Source organism: Panulirus ornatus, chromosome 30, assembly GCF_036320965.1.
Source record: "Panulirus ornatus isolate Po-2019 chromosome 30, ASM3632096v1, whole genome shotgun sequence".
NCBI lineage: Eukaryota > Metazoa > Arthropoda > Malacostraca > Decapoda > Palinuridae > Panulirus > Panulirus ornatus.
This window is the reverse complement of record NC_092253.1, coordinates 1,007,018-1,021,121: the sequence shown is the minus strand read 5'-3', so window position 1 is coordinate 1,021,121 and position 14,104 is coordinate 1,007,018. Positions and strand designations below refer to the sequence as shown.

The 14,104-nt window shown below is 36.7% G+C and overlaps 1 pseudogene; it reads right to left on the bottom strand.

The window, feature by feature from the left end:
• Positions 1–393: 393 nt before the first annotated feature.
• Positions 394–13,662, bottom strand: LOC139758287 (uncharacterized; annotated as a pseudogene).
• Between the last annotated feature and the right edge of the window lie 442 nt (positions 13,663–14,104).

The following is a 14,104-nucleotide window of genomic DNA, read 5'->3' as shown; positions in this document are numbered from 1 at the left end:
TTGTCTACCTGTTCAAATGCTTCCCTTAACTAAACTATTAGATTTTTTGAAGATATTGATCAATGATTTCACTTTATAGTTTTCTTTCATGACCACACAATATCTGACATATGGTAATTCATCCCTTTAGCTTCCCAATGTTCTCTGCTTACTCTAAGTATGGCGCAAATACTTAAAATGAACATAACCAAAGTAGTGAATTACAGTTGTTTATCTTATTTTAATACCCAAATAATTTTTGATATTTCAAAGATTTAAGGCAAAGATTACAGCATTAGGAAGGGATTTTTTGAGGTACAAAAATATAAAAAATAATCAAAAGCACCAAACATGCCAAAACAACTGGAGTAACACTGCCCATTTCAATTTTTAGTAAACTCGAGGGTAGCAAAATTGTTTTTGACTAAATATTTTGTGTTGCCAAAGACTGTTAGTAATCAAAATGTCTCAGGAGACAATACATATGTCAAACTAGAACACAGAATATATAACAAAACTGAGAGAATCATTAACTATACCATCACCAATTTATTCTGTCTATAACCCTGTCATACCATCTGCTAATTCTGATGTTTCTACGAGGGGATTTTCACAATCCTGAGTATCTTGTGAAAAGCACTGATCAAATTTTGCTGTGAAGTTAGAAGCTGACTGGTTATGTGCTGTCGACTCCGTTCTTTGCTTCTGTTCATTAAAGCTACCATTTACAGTCATACCTGTGAAAGAATATGAAAAAAATAGCAATAAGTTAAAACCAGATCATGACACAACTTATAAAAGAACTGTTTGGTTAGAATTTGGTTTTCACACATATGGCAAATTAATAACCATTAGTCTATCCCTTTGAGGTATCAGTGCTTTCCATGTTCAAAGAAAGGTAGTGTCTAGGATCATCTCCTATCAACTTGGTACAGGAGGACCCTATCCATATAAAGATGTTCTGCTTAAAAATGTTGTGCTTTAATGTACACTATCAGTTAGGAAAAAATCTGCTCCAAGTCAAAAAAATTTCAATTTTAAGCCACTGAGGCCATGAAGCTGTGACATCGGATCATGACTTACAGGTGTAATCCCCCAATTATATCAAACACACCAAATAAGTGGAGTGAGCCTTCAACTAGTAAGAAATGAGGGAAAACATATCATCTGAAGTTAAATTATATATATGTTTTGTTCTACTTAGATGTTGGTGAATGAGAAATGAATGTCATCCCTCCACCTCAGTTCAGGAATATAAGCAAGATTCATGACCATTATCTGATAAACACATGTAATTTCATATAAAAAAAAAATCACATATGTTTCTTCCCAGTCCCTCCATTTTACTGTCTTTTTTTTTACTATCTTTGCTTAAGCAATCACCATTTTTTTCACTTTGAATTTTGACTTACAGTATTGAATGGCAAACTGTTTAAATTATACAACAAAAATTCAAAATTTTCTGTATAGTCAAGGAAAAAAGTAATGCTACACTTACAATGAACAACATTGTGAAATGCAGTAAAAAGAGTTTTGATATATTCTTCTTGGTGTCATCAACTGCACACAAAGACTACCTGGAGCATACTAAATGAACTTACTTCTGACAACATTTAAATTACAGACAAAAGCACATGCCACCAACAGAGATCAGAGAACAAAACCATACACTAAACAATTCCATCGCTAATATAATCACTGAAAGGCAAACAGCAGACTGGCACTTCTTTAACACTATGAACATAAACCTACAGCAAGCAAATCTATCAGTAAAAAAAATCCACATTTAACAATTCTAACCCATACCAATAACAACCAAAAACAGCACTTCCACCAAAGAACACACAAACATTCTCATGAAAACTAATAAAAAATCAGCCACAAACCAATCGCACCCCTCAACGGGGAAGTCATAAGGACCTCCATATATCTATATTTATTCCTGTAGAGTTGCTGCAGGACTCATTCCTTGAAAGGACTCGGATGTTACTCTAGGACCCCTTTGCCAAGTGAGCATGTAGCTCCAATATTGCATTACTTCCATTAGCAAGGCACTGATGGACTCCTTTAGAGTTAATAGTTCTTTGACAAGACTGTACTTCCTTTCAACAGACAATGATAATGTCAAAGGTGACATTTCACTTACATTATAGCCACAGGTAGGTGGAGTTTGGTAACACATCCATGGTTGTGGGTAGTGGGCAATGGTTTTGGTGAACTACATGTGATAGCTACAGAAAGGAAGCAAGTAAATTAGGCCTTTTCTTCATTTGTTCCTGGCATTACTGCACTAATGTGGAAAATAGCAAAAAAGTATGAAAAAATTATGAATGTGTGTGTATGTAATGCACCAAACTACAGCCCCCTATCCACAACCAGCCCCCACAGACCTTTCCATGGTTTTTCCCAGCTGCTTCATATGTCATGGTTTCGTCCATTGACAGCACTTTTCCTAGTTTACCACATCATTCCAATTTGTTCTATTCACTCTATATGATTAGTAAACACTTCTTGATACTGACCTAATGGAGTTTGGGAATTTCGGGTAGTAAGCTGAGTCATGAGTGCAATCAGCGTTGCATTTTGGGTTGTCATTGTGGAGAGTAGCTCCTTAACAGTGCTGCCTTGATTTGCTAGTGTCTGCTGTAGGCTCTGTGGGGTATAATATCATCAGAATCAAAGGAGCACAAAATCTACATGGACTTGAGAAAAGAAATATTCTTTGACTAAGCAGCTCATTTCCATCAATGCCTTGAATGTTAACCTTATGGCTATAACATCTTCCATAATGTAAAACAAACAAAATATTAAGATATTGAAAGAGTGAGCAAATTACACAGATAACAGAGAATGCTTCCATAATTCAAAATCAGATATTCCTCAGGCATCCTTGTCAGATATACCCCTAACCTTAAATGATTTACTTCCTCTATCTGTCCATCATTTTTCATGGTTTATCTCTTTTCCTTGTACTTTCAGACATACCAACATCTGTCATGCATCCTACATGACCATATGATCTTAAAAGGCATCCACGCATGTATTGAAAGTGGCTGCAATGAATCTAGTCTTTTATGTCCTAAATCATGAAAAAGTTTGAAAAAAATTTTCTGTATCAACAAAACTAACCCGCATTATTGTTTCTTGTTGTTCAGCATGCAATCTAAGTGTTTCTCGTATTTCCACCAATGCTGAAGAACATGAGTCCAACAAATTGAATGTTTGTAATTCCATCTGAGAGGGGTCCATGCTATCAGCTGTGGATGATCTACATAAACCTGGATGACCCACAATTTCACCTCTGACAGCTGACCCTGTTGAATCAGAGGCAATGTCTTCGTCTTCTACAGCACCCCACCACCTATCTCTGGCACGCTGAGCTGCACGGCGACCTCTTTTAGATGTACCACATTGCATGCAAGTTGAAAAAATCTAATTAACAATAATAAGTGCATTACACATGTGAGCAAATGATGCCTTTTCATCATCATTTCTTGGCATTACCTTAATCATATGGGAAATGGTGAAAAAGGATGATAAAAAACTGTTATGTAATGGCTATCTACATACATAAGTGAATCAGTAAATGTTCTGGACATATTTCTAGGGAAAAAGTAATTTATTTTTCCTATACTTTCTTACTAAAATTAAATCATAACAATTTGTAAGATATGGGAGGTTAATTTCCCTCTCTGAAAGGATTGAGACAAAGAATTTTACTTATACTTTTCTTAATGTCAATTTTCTTACTTGTCAATAAATTGACAGCATAAAGAAAGAAGGTACGGTAATTTGCTATGTGCAACTTTTCATCATTACATCCTTAAGGAAAACTTAATACACTTTGGTAAATCAACCTTAACATTAAATGTTTATCACAAACTGAATTCACAAGGCTATGAGAAAATGTTCCAACAGCCAAATGAACTCTTTCTCTCTCTTTAGGGAAGGGGTGAGAGAATACTTCCCATGTACTTCCTGAATGTTGTAGAAGGTGACTAAAATGGGTGGGATCAGGAGGCTGAAAATCCTCCCCTCCAGTTTTTACTCTTCCAAAAGAAGGAACAGAGAAGGGTCATGTGAAGTGAGGATTTTCTCTCTAAGGTTCAGTTATCTGTTTTTGATGCTAACTCTAATGCAGAAAATGGTGAACGTGTGAAACAAAATAAATGAGTTGGAAATGAAATGTTTGAGGACAATATGTGGTGTGAGGTGGTTTGATTGAGTAAGTAATGAAAGGGTAAAAGATATGTGTGGTTATAAAAAGAGTGTAGTTGAAAGAGCAGAAGAGGGTGTGTTGAAATGATTTGGAGATATGGAGAGAATGAGTGAGGAAAGATTGACAAAGAGGATACATGTGTCAGAGGTAGAGGGAACAAAGAGAAGCAGGAGACCAAATTGAAGGTGGAAGGATGGAACGAAAAAGATTTTGAGCAATTGGGTCTTGAACATGCAGGAGGGTGAGAGGCATGCATGGAAAAGAATGAAGTGGAACGACATTGTCTGCCAGGGTCAATGTGCTGTCAATGGACTGAACCAGGGCATGTGAAACGTCTGGGGTAAACCATGGAAAGGTCTGTGGGGCCTGGATGTGGAAAGGGAGCTGTGGTTATGGTGTATTACAAATGACAGCTAGAATCTGAATGTGGATGAATGTGGCCTTTTTTGTCTCTTTTCCTGGCACTACCTCACTGACGCAAGGGATGGCAATACTGTTTTCTGTAGGGTGGGGTGGCACTGGGAATGAATGAAGGCAAGTAAGTATGAATACATACATGTGAATCTTTGTATGTATATATACATGTTGACATGTATATGTAAATGTAAGTGCAAAGGGGGATAAAGGTGAGTGTTCAAACTACAGAGGCATAAGTCTGTTAAGTATTCCTGGGAAATTATATAGGAGGGTATTGAATGAGAGGGTGAAGGCATGTATAGAGCATCAGCTTGGGGGGGAAGAGCATTATGGTTTTAGAAGTGGTACAGGATGTGTGGATCAGGTGTCTGTTTTGAAGAATGTGTGTGAGAAATACTTAGAAAAACAGATGGATTTGAATGGAGCATTTATGGATCTAGAGAAGGCATACGATAAGGTTGAATGGTCTGCAGTTTTGTTATATTTCATTTTAAGAGGCCTCCAGACCAGGCAGGAGAAGGTGCACTTTAAAGTGGAACAAATGAATTGTTTGCTGAGGATATTAAGTGATTCTTTTTCTTAAATGGATGCTCAAAACCAGTAAAATGCTAGTGTAAAAGAAAAATTGAACTACAAATACTTTCCGACTTGCCTTTGTATGTGTATATACCCATCAGAACTCTTCAATCTGAATAACACTGATTAGTATCTAAGAAGACAGCTAAAAGAAATAAGCATTGTAAATTTTTCCATACCTTCCTCTTTTGCGTGGAGGCTCACTATCAAAAGCTTCAGTCTTGCATTTCCCACCTACTGCATTGGATGACTGGGCTGCTGCAATTGATGTATTTACAGATGTTGCTGATAGATGATTTGAGTTTCCTGACAATGGGTCTTGCTCAGAAACAATTGTAGTGCTCAAGGGACTGGGTAGACTGTCCTGAGGCGCATCGATGTCTCTATGGTCTACATTTGAAGTTGGTATTTTTTCTATCTTCTCTTTCCTCATAAGAGGAACAATTTGGTCAAGTATTTGAAAGTATGGCCAATCTGCATTTGCTGTAGAGTAGCCACCTTTAATATCCTGTGGTCAAAAGTTTTGTTAATTATGAACAAAATATTAGTGACAAAATGAAAGACTGAAATTATCAAATTAATTTCGGCTATAATATATAAAGCATTCCTGTCTCTTAACTCAAAATTATTCCAGCACTCTCAAGAAAAATGTTCAATGCATTCTGTATTATTTTGTGTGTACAAAAGCACTACAAGTTATAAGCAAAATACTGAAGGTATCTGAGTTTTAACCAACACTTTGGCTTGAACTATTATTGTCAAGATTATCATGGCTCTGTAGCATATACAGACAGTCAAGAAAAGTTTCAAAGACTTTGGAGACAAAGTTAGAACAATGAGACACCAGTCATGTGGATTAGTACCACCTCCTTTCTTACTGATAAGCTGCACCTAGAAGATAAAGGTTAAGTTTTTGGACAAAGGCAAAATTGGAGAGCAAGGAATGGAGCTAGCTAAATGATGCACTACCTCAAGACTGAAGGAGGTATGCCGTTTAGACCATACAACTTGCCCACTTGTAGCTGAGTTAATACTCAAAAGACAGTGTGCACAGAAAATGTATGAAAGGGCATAAATTCAGTGGAAAAAAATAAGGGGGAAAACTACACACAGGATCATCCAAAGTAAAGTCAAAGGAGGAACAAGGTACCAACACAGTGGCTTTATCAACAAAAGAGTAAGTTACAGATTGATCAGGTCACATGAGAGAAGGAAAGGTTGACTTACATAAGATACTGGACATAATCTCACTCAGGACCAGAAAGATTTAGGATGAGTAACAAAAGACAACTAAAGTGGTGCACTGAAATTAAAAACTAGCATATTCCTTAAAAATTTCCATTCATTGTACATTCACAAGTTATAAAACTTGACAAAATTGTGAGTCAAAACAATGAAGTAGATTATATTACAAAAGCCTTAAGACAGGAAATATCATTCAGTGGGAAGTCTGTCAATAACATTATTATTACCAAAGAAACAATTATAAACCCACTTTCACCACTGTCTTTAAGTCATATCTACTACACTGCTTTTGCTAGTATATGAAACATCAGACTAAATAAACAAAGCACACGAGTGTATAACCAGGTGCTAAAATAGCATCCCTCACTTGATATGTCACTCACCATATATTTCTGAAGTAGATTGGACCATTTTTTCCTTGCCTGTGCAGGTGTTATGATGTTGGTCAGTCCCAGCTCGTCCACAATCCGACTACAACATAGATATGCAATTATACATGATATACAAAGCTATTTTTCAGTTAATCTTTTATCAAACCATATTTCAATTGATGCAGCACAAAAGCAGAACTTTTTTCTTTTACTAAAATTTGTAATTAAATAAAAAATGTTTGTAACTAATACTTAACTAAAATATATTTCCTGAAAATATTTCATGCTATTCTCCCTGATTTTTCTTTTTAATTTCATTCCCATTTCCAGGAAAATTATCATGGACAGTCACAGAAATTCATTCCTCTAAGATTATAGTGAGAAAACAAACAGGACTTCATATTATATGCTGAATCTTTGCTCAATGCAGGGGTTGCAGTCTTACACAAGGGCATGTTGGGCATAGCTACTCATACAGTGCACAAAGATAATATTTCATGGTACAAATATGATTAAGGGAATGCAGCTGTGACATCAAACATACGGAAAAATATCCTTTTCTTAATAACAACTGAAAGTAAGTACCTGTACATATTTGTGAACTAAACAGGCATTGTCAGGCTATGCCTTAATATGGGTATGTCACGAATGAAAAGTTGTATCATTGTTAATGGACAAAAAGGAGTACACTTTTGATAAAGACCACACTAAAAAGGAGTCCATCCTCTCCAGACAACTGAATGTAACGCAACCTTGAACCTGTATGAGCCCTATAAGAGGTCAAGGTTATATGGTCAAAAAATATATGGAAACAAATAAAACAAGAAAAAGCTGAATGAATGCAAAATACATGTAGGTAGTGAACTTATGTAAAGAAATGAAATAATAAAAATAAGGTAATGTATGTGTTTTATTACACTCACCAACAAATTATGGTGATGCACTTGTGGTGATGATTATCACAAGGAGTTCTGAGTTAGTATATGCCTCTTCCGGCCCTCATTTTAATGTAAAGATGCATTTCATTGCTATGTAGGGGTGATTTACATCACAAGCAACTATACAATTAGCATGGAAAAAATCAAAGATTTCTAGTTATCCAGGTAGTATAACATCTTATCTTGTGGGAACTCTAACAGTACTTGTATAAGCTACCTTTATCTGTCATCAACTGAAGTGAAAGGCACAGTTTATCCATATGCAGAGATGCCTCATGTTACAAGCAACTACAATTGACAATGGGAAAGGTTCCTACTGATCCAGTTACCCACAAGTTCAAATGAGCTCAGTATACCTGTAGGTCTAAACTGCAACTTGAGGGCAAGGGAACTTTGGTGATAGATGATGGTGACAAGGATGATGCAACAGCTTTTAACCAAGCTGTTAGATGGGGTCAAGTTGATGTTAAGAGAAAACTAGTGGGACAATTATGATTAGGTGTGGGAGGAATTGAGTACTATCTTGCACGTCCCCCTCTGGACCATCTTCATCTGCCCCAAGAAGGAAAAGGCACTGTTTTCATGCCTTAAGGGACAGAGGGAGAACACTATTGGTGCATGGTCATAAACAATAACTACAACCCTTGTGGTAAATGTGCTTTGAGCACTGTCCACTATCTGAGGCACTGTTCACTTCATTACTGCTTTCAACTGTTTGAATAATTTAAGCACATCACACATAAATATTGTATGCAGAGGGAGTATCTCATGGTACATTAAGGGATGATGAAGAGTAAAGAATGGGTATGACTATACTACCCTAAGTTGCTAATAAGCAATTACCATTTTCTGTCTTCAAGAGAGTTGATGACATCATAATGTTTAAATTACAGTATGTACTGTAAACACTCATGTCTATTGGTGTACAAAATTCATGTATTCTTTCCCCATTGTCACTTGCATCTAGGACCTCACACCCACCCTCCACTTCTTCCTCCATCCCTCCATTCAAGTCAGCTAGCACACAGTCTCTCCCACAAGAGCTACATACTCTGCTGCTTTTTCAAGTTCTCCCCAGAGAGCATCTATAACCCTCTCTTCTACATCATTACCAAGAGAATATGCGTCCATTACAGACATACTTAACCTATTACACTTGATCTTAGCAAAGATCACTACTGCACTGACACACATGCAATCATCATACATACTTTCAAACCACTAAAACCTTCATTTACAATGCTACACCTTCCCATGCTTAACAACCTAAATCATTTTGCAGGCCTGATTTCACATCCTTCAATCCATCCCACTCAAAGGTTTCTCTATCTTTCAGTCTTGTTGTAGACAAATGAAATGTCTAATCTTCCCTTTTTGGATGCATCTACAGCTATCATCCTCCTAGATTCATCACTTATTCCTCTTACATGCCATTTACATATTGAACCTAAATTCAGATTTTACATGCACACTCATATGTATGTGTATATAAATATATATATATATATATATATATATATATATATATATATATATATATATATATATATATATATATATATATGGTCACCACTCCGCCACACATGAAATGACACCCCCCTCCCCCAGCATGCACGCTAGGCAGCGCTAGGAAAAGACAACAAAAGCCATATATGCACATATACATACATATACATATCAATATATACATACACATATATACACATGTACATATTCATACTCACTTGCCTTAATCCGTTCCTGCTGCTACCCTGCCCCACAGGAAGCAGCATCACTACCCCCCATTTCAGCATGGTAACACCAGGAGAACAGACAGAAAGGGCCACATTCATTCACAGTGTCTCTAGCTGTCATGTATAATGCACCAAAACCACAGCCCCCTATCCACATCCAGGCCCCACAGACCTTTCCATGTTTACCCCAGATGCTTCACATGCCCTGGTTCAGTCCATTGATAGCACGTCGACCCCGGTATACCACATCGTTCCAATTCACTCTATTCCTTGCATGTTCAATTTGCTGCTGGGGGTCTGGGCATTCCACAAGGTTCCCCCCTGCCATGGGGTCATGAATTCATAAGTCCAAGGCTAGCCCTATTTTGCGATGATATCGAGGGCGGCGTCTCCTGACGTCAGCACCTCGAGGTTGGGGGAAAACGTCTTGCTGATGTCTAACTGGAATCCCCAGAAACTGATATTGTTTGAATGGGTTCTTGCTTGTGTGCCGTAGAAGGTGACTAAAATGGGTGGGACCAAGGGGCTGGAAATCCTTCCCTCCAGTCTTTACTTTTCCAAATAAAGGAATGGAGAAGGGGGGCCTAGTAAGATTTCCTTGCTTAGGCTCAGTTCTCAGTTCTTGAGGCTACCTTGCTAATGTGGGAAATGGCAAATATGTATGTGTAAAATATCACAATGTGCATCTGACAATACCTGTAGGCCTTTTCACACAGATGCTTGCGTCCATTAAAAAGATGTCGAAGCTTGTATCGAAGCTGGATAAACTCCCGTGTAGATTCATCTGACCCTGAAATGATATTCACATTTCCATTACAAGATTTCATAATTACTGATTTTGAATTCTTTATCTTTTCTCATCTTCCCTAATAGCTATGATCTGTGCCCTTTCCAAAAGCAGGTTTGTCACTTCTATAACTTTTAGCATACTTTTCCTACTCTCTCTCTAATTTTTCATCATTTTGATCCTTTTTCATGTGTTATCTAAGGCTTGACCATGAAGAAGACTTTTGTCCATGACTGGAGTCTATGACATCAAATACAGTCATTGAGGCCTGACTGAATCTTAAATAATAGTAAATGTCTTTGATGGTAGCCTATCATCTAAATACATCTCACAAGCCTTCTCCATTACAGTGAGCTGGCTCATGCAAAACCTCATACAAGATTCATCTGCCTATCTATGTATTACCATTCCTCAATATCTAATCTAATGAGGTGGATCAGGTGTATACAGAATGCAAACATAAATCACCCACATCTTTAACCCATATCCAGTGCGTTGAAATGAAACTGGACTTCTAAACTTATAACAGTGCTTCTATCATTTTCACTGTAGACATCAAATTGATATCTCAAGTGAGATTGACATATCCATTGATACCAACTACACAAAATGCCTCTATTCCTTCCAATTCCTAATCATTCCTTTCCTATCATCTGAAATGCTGCATCCCTAGCCCTAATCATTTCTTTCACTATATTTGTACATGTCATCTGCAATCTATTTTTCCTCATTGTACATGTATATCTTCTTGAACAACCAATAATCTGCTAAACATTTAACATGATTAACCAACCTAAAGTACTTTCATCTATGCAACTTTCTAATGAGATCTTCAAAGCACATAATCTCACATCTCTAGTCTTCATTCTATCTATCCTCTGAACTCCAACTATACTACACAAGCCATTCATATCTACTTTCAACTATACTGTGCATTACCATGTGTGTATTCCAGACCAAATTCTTAATGGAAATGAAACCTGTATTTCTCTCATGTAACGACTTTTTTCAAGAAAGCGTTTCATTATGTGGACAAAATTACTGCCCTCATGACCTAAACTTATTCCTACCTTACTCAGCACTCGCCCTTCATTCAGACTTTCCTCACAGAATGTCAGCATAAGGTTACAGGAAAGCATATAGCTAAAATCAGAATATGACCATATCACGTATGGAATGCAATAAGATACTCAATTTGACCAAATTTGAACTAAACTTGTTAATCACATTAATGCTATGCCATCTGAGATTTTCATAGCTTATAGTAATACACCAGAGCTGATCATCTATCTATCTATCTATATCTCTGATGCTTGTTCCCTCCAGGAACTCCCATTAAGGGGGTGGTCACAGCAAGAATGTCTCCACTTATCCCTGTCCTTACATGCCTCCCTCACATGCACTTAATCAAACTACCTCACACAACATACTATACTCAAACATTTTATTTCCAATACATCCATTTAGGCCTGCTACTATCTCTTTATGGAACTGGATGCAACTGATAACAGTACTTTCTTTAAACTATAAGGAAGTAATCTAGAATGACAGTGTATGATTTGAAGAATATTTTTGTATTCTATAAATGTAATAATTATAAGTGATATTGGGGAACCTATGAACAGGGGAAAATACAGCATTGAAAAAAGGAAAAGTAAGTGAAACACTTGCAGAAATCTACAGAACCTATGAAAATACTAGATATCTTTCCCTAGCAGGCAAAAAAATTATTCAAATTTTTAATGTTATCATTAAAATATACCAAACTCACCCACAAAAAATATAAAACAGTGCAGATGACACACTGGGCAGCTGATGGCATTACAGCCCAGACTCCCCATAAGCAGTCATTTCACAGTTTCCAGAACCAGACAATATAAATTGAAGAATCTCAACTGCTTGGAAGAGTCAGATGAGGTTTTCAAGGGCGCTGTTAATTTTCACAAATGGTTCATTTACTTATACAATAACAAACCCCAAATTTTCCCTGATCTTCATAGCCCTGGTCAATATATCTAATAATTATCAGGATGAGGTAATGATGCAAGTCATGCAGTGCCAGCAGTCAACAAACATTTCACTTACCTTTGCATTAATTGACACCATATTTTTCTCAATTTTCCTGTCTTTCAGATTACAGAATCACTTGTATACCAGATAATGAAAAAAGCTCTAAATCATACAGCACTGGTCTAAATCATTTGTGCTGGCAGAAGTCCAGTTTTGCTTTGCACTTGTATAAGTTTTGAATGTTTCATGATTTTTTTTTATACAATAAAAGTGTTGCATTCCAATAAGAGAATGGGATTAGCAGAATCTGCTTTGAAGCTTTGTATTACTTTCTACTTTACAAAATAGGCTAATGGTTGAGACAATTATGAAGATAAGGGATAATGTGAGGTAAATTAACTAGATACAAGAAATAAACAAAGAGGAAACATAACCTTTGAAAACCTCCCTTAAATTCTTAGGGGCCAGTAACATAGGTGTTTACTTGTTTACACTTGTGGCCAGTTGAGGTAATGTCCAATCATGGGTGTCTCTAGCACATTTCAACAAGAATATGAAATTTCTGATAAATCTTGGCTGCTAGGGCAGGATAGGTGAGGTTCTTGTTGACTATATGATTTTCTACAAGCATATAATCTTTTACATTTACCCGATTCCCTGATCTTCATAACCCTCGCTACTATCCCCTTAATTGATAACGTAAAGCATAACATAATGAGTTAAGTCATGCTACGTTAGTTTCTATTCTCAAAACACTACACAACCACTGTAATGCAAAACAAAATCACCCAATATTCAATGCCAAATTCGATGAGAGGGTTAACTGGACTTCTTCTCTTCTACCATATTTAGGGAATGTGTTCATGCCTCATTATCATACTCCATTAAGTATCAGAGAGGTAGGATTAAAACTACCTTCAACCTAACTGGCCTAAATTCACATTGCAAGCTAAAGACAAAATCTTTATGAACATTTCCTTTTACAGTTGTGAAAACACAAAAAGTTACTGTACATGTTTGTCGGATTACAAGGTAGCAATACCAATATCAGGCTTTAATTTACAAGGCATTACATAAAAGACTCACACACTCGTGTCTTGCCTCAGACGATTTTCATTCATGATTCTGCAGCTGAGGAAATGAGAGGTAGACATCTAGCTCTTCCGAAGACGGCACAATTAGACATCTTAAGATGACTGTTGGATATCATGAAATGCCTCTTATATACATTCATGTATACTTACACTTAATTGATCCATTCATCATTGCTGTAGTTAAGTCAGCAACTTTCTATTTTCAGCTTAACTTCACACTTTCTGCAAAAGCTATCATGGGGAGGAGCAATCTTCAAGGACTTGCAAATGGCGGCCGATCGTCTGTTTGTTTACATCAGGAGAATAGGGAGGTAGGGCAATATTTACCAGCAACACTTCTGGGTTGATAGGTTTTTAATAATATCTGCAATCAGTATATTGAAACAAAAAAGTAACATACTTTATTTTTTATTTCGTGAATGTTGTTACAAATTCTAATATAAAATCACTAGGGTTGGCATCCTGTTCCCTAAATAATAGGACGTGTTAGCATTCCTGTACATCAAGACTCCAACCATACTATCACATGCGACACAAACATGACATTCATCTCCTATGCCAAAAACATCAACACAATGACCATAAAAATTAACTATAAGCCCACAGATCAATCATCAGCACAGGTTTCAGATAAGGAAGAGAAGCCTTCAGTAACAATAACAAACAATTCCTCGGCTCCACCTTAATCCACGCCTCACCTGCCAGGTCATCCGCCCTTTCAAAAGTTAACCAAAC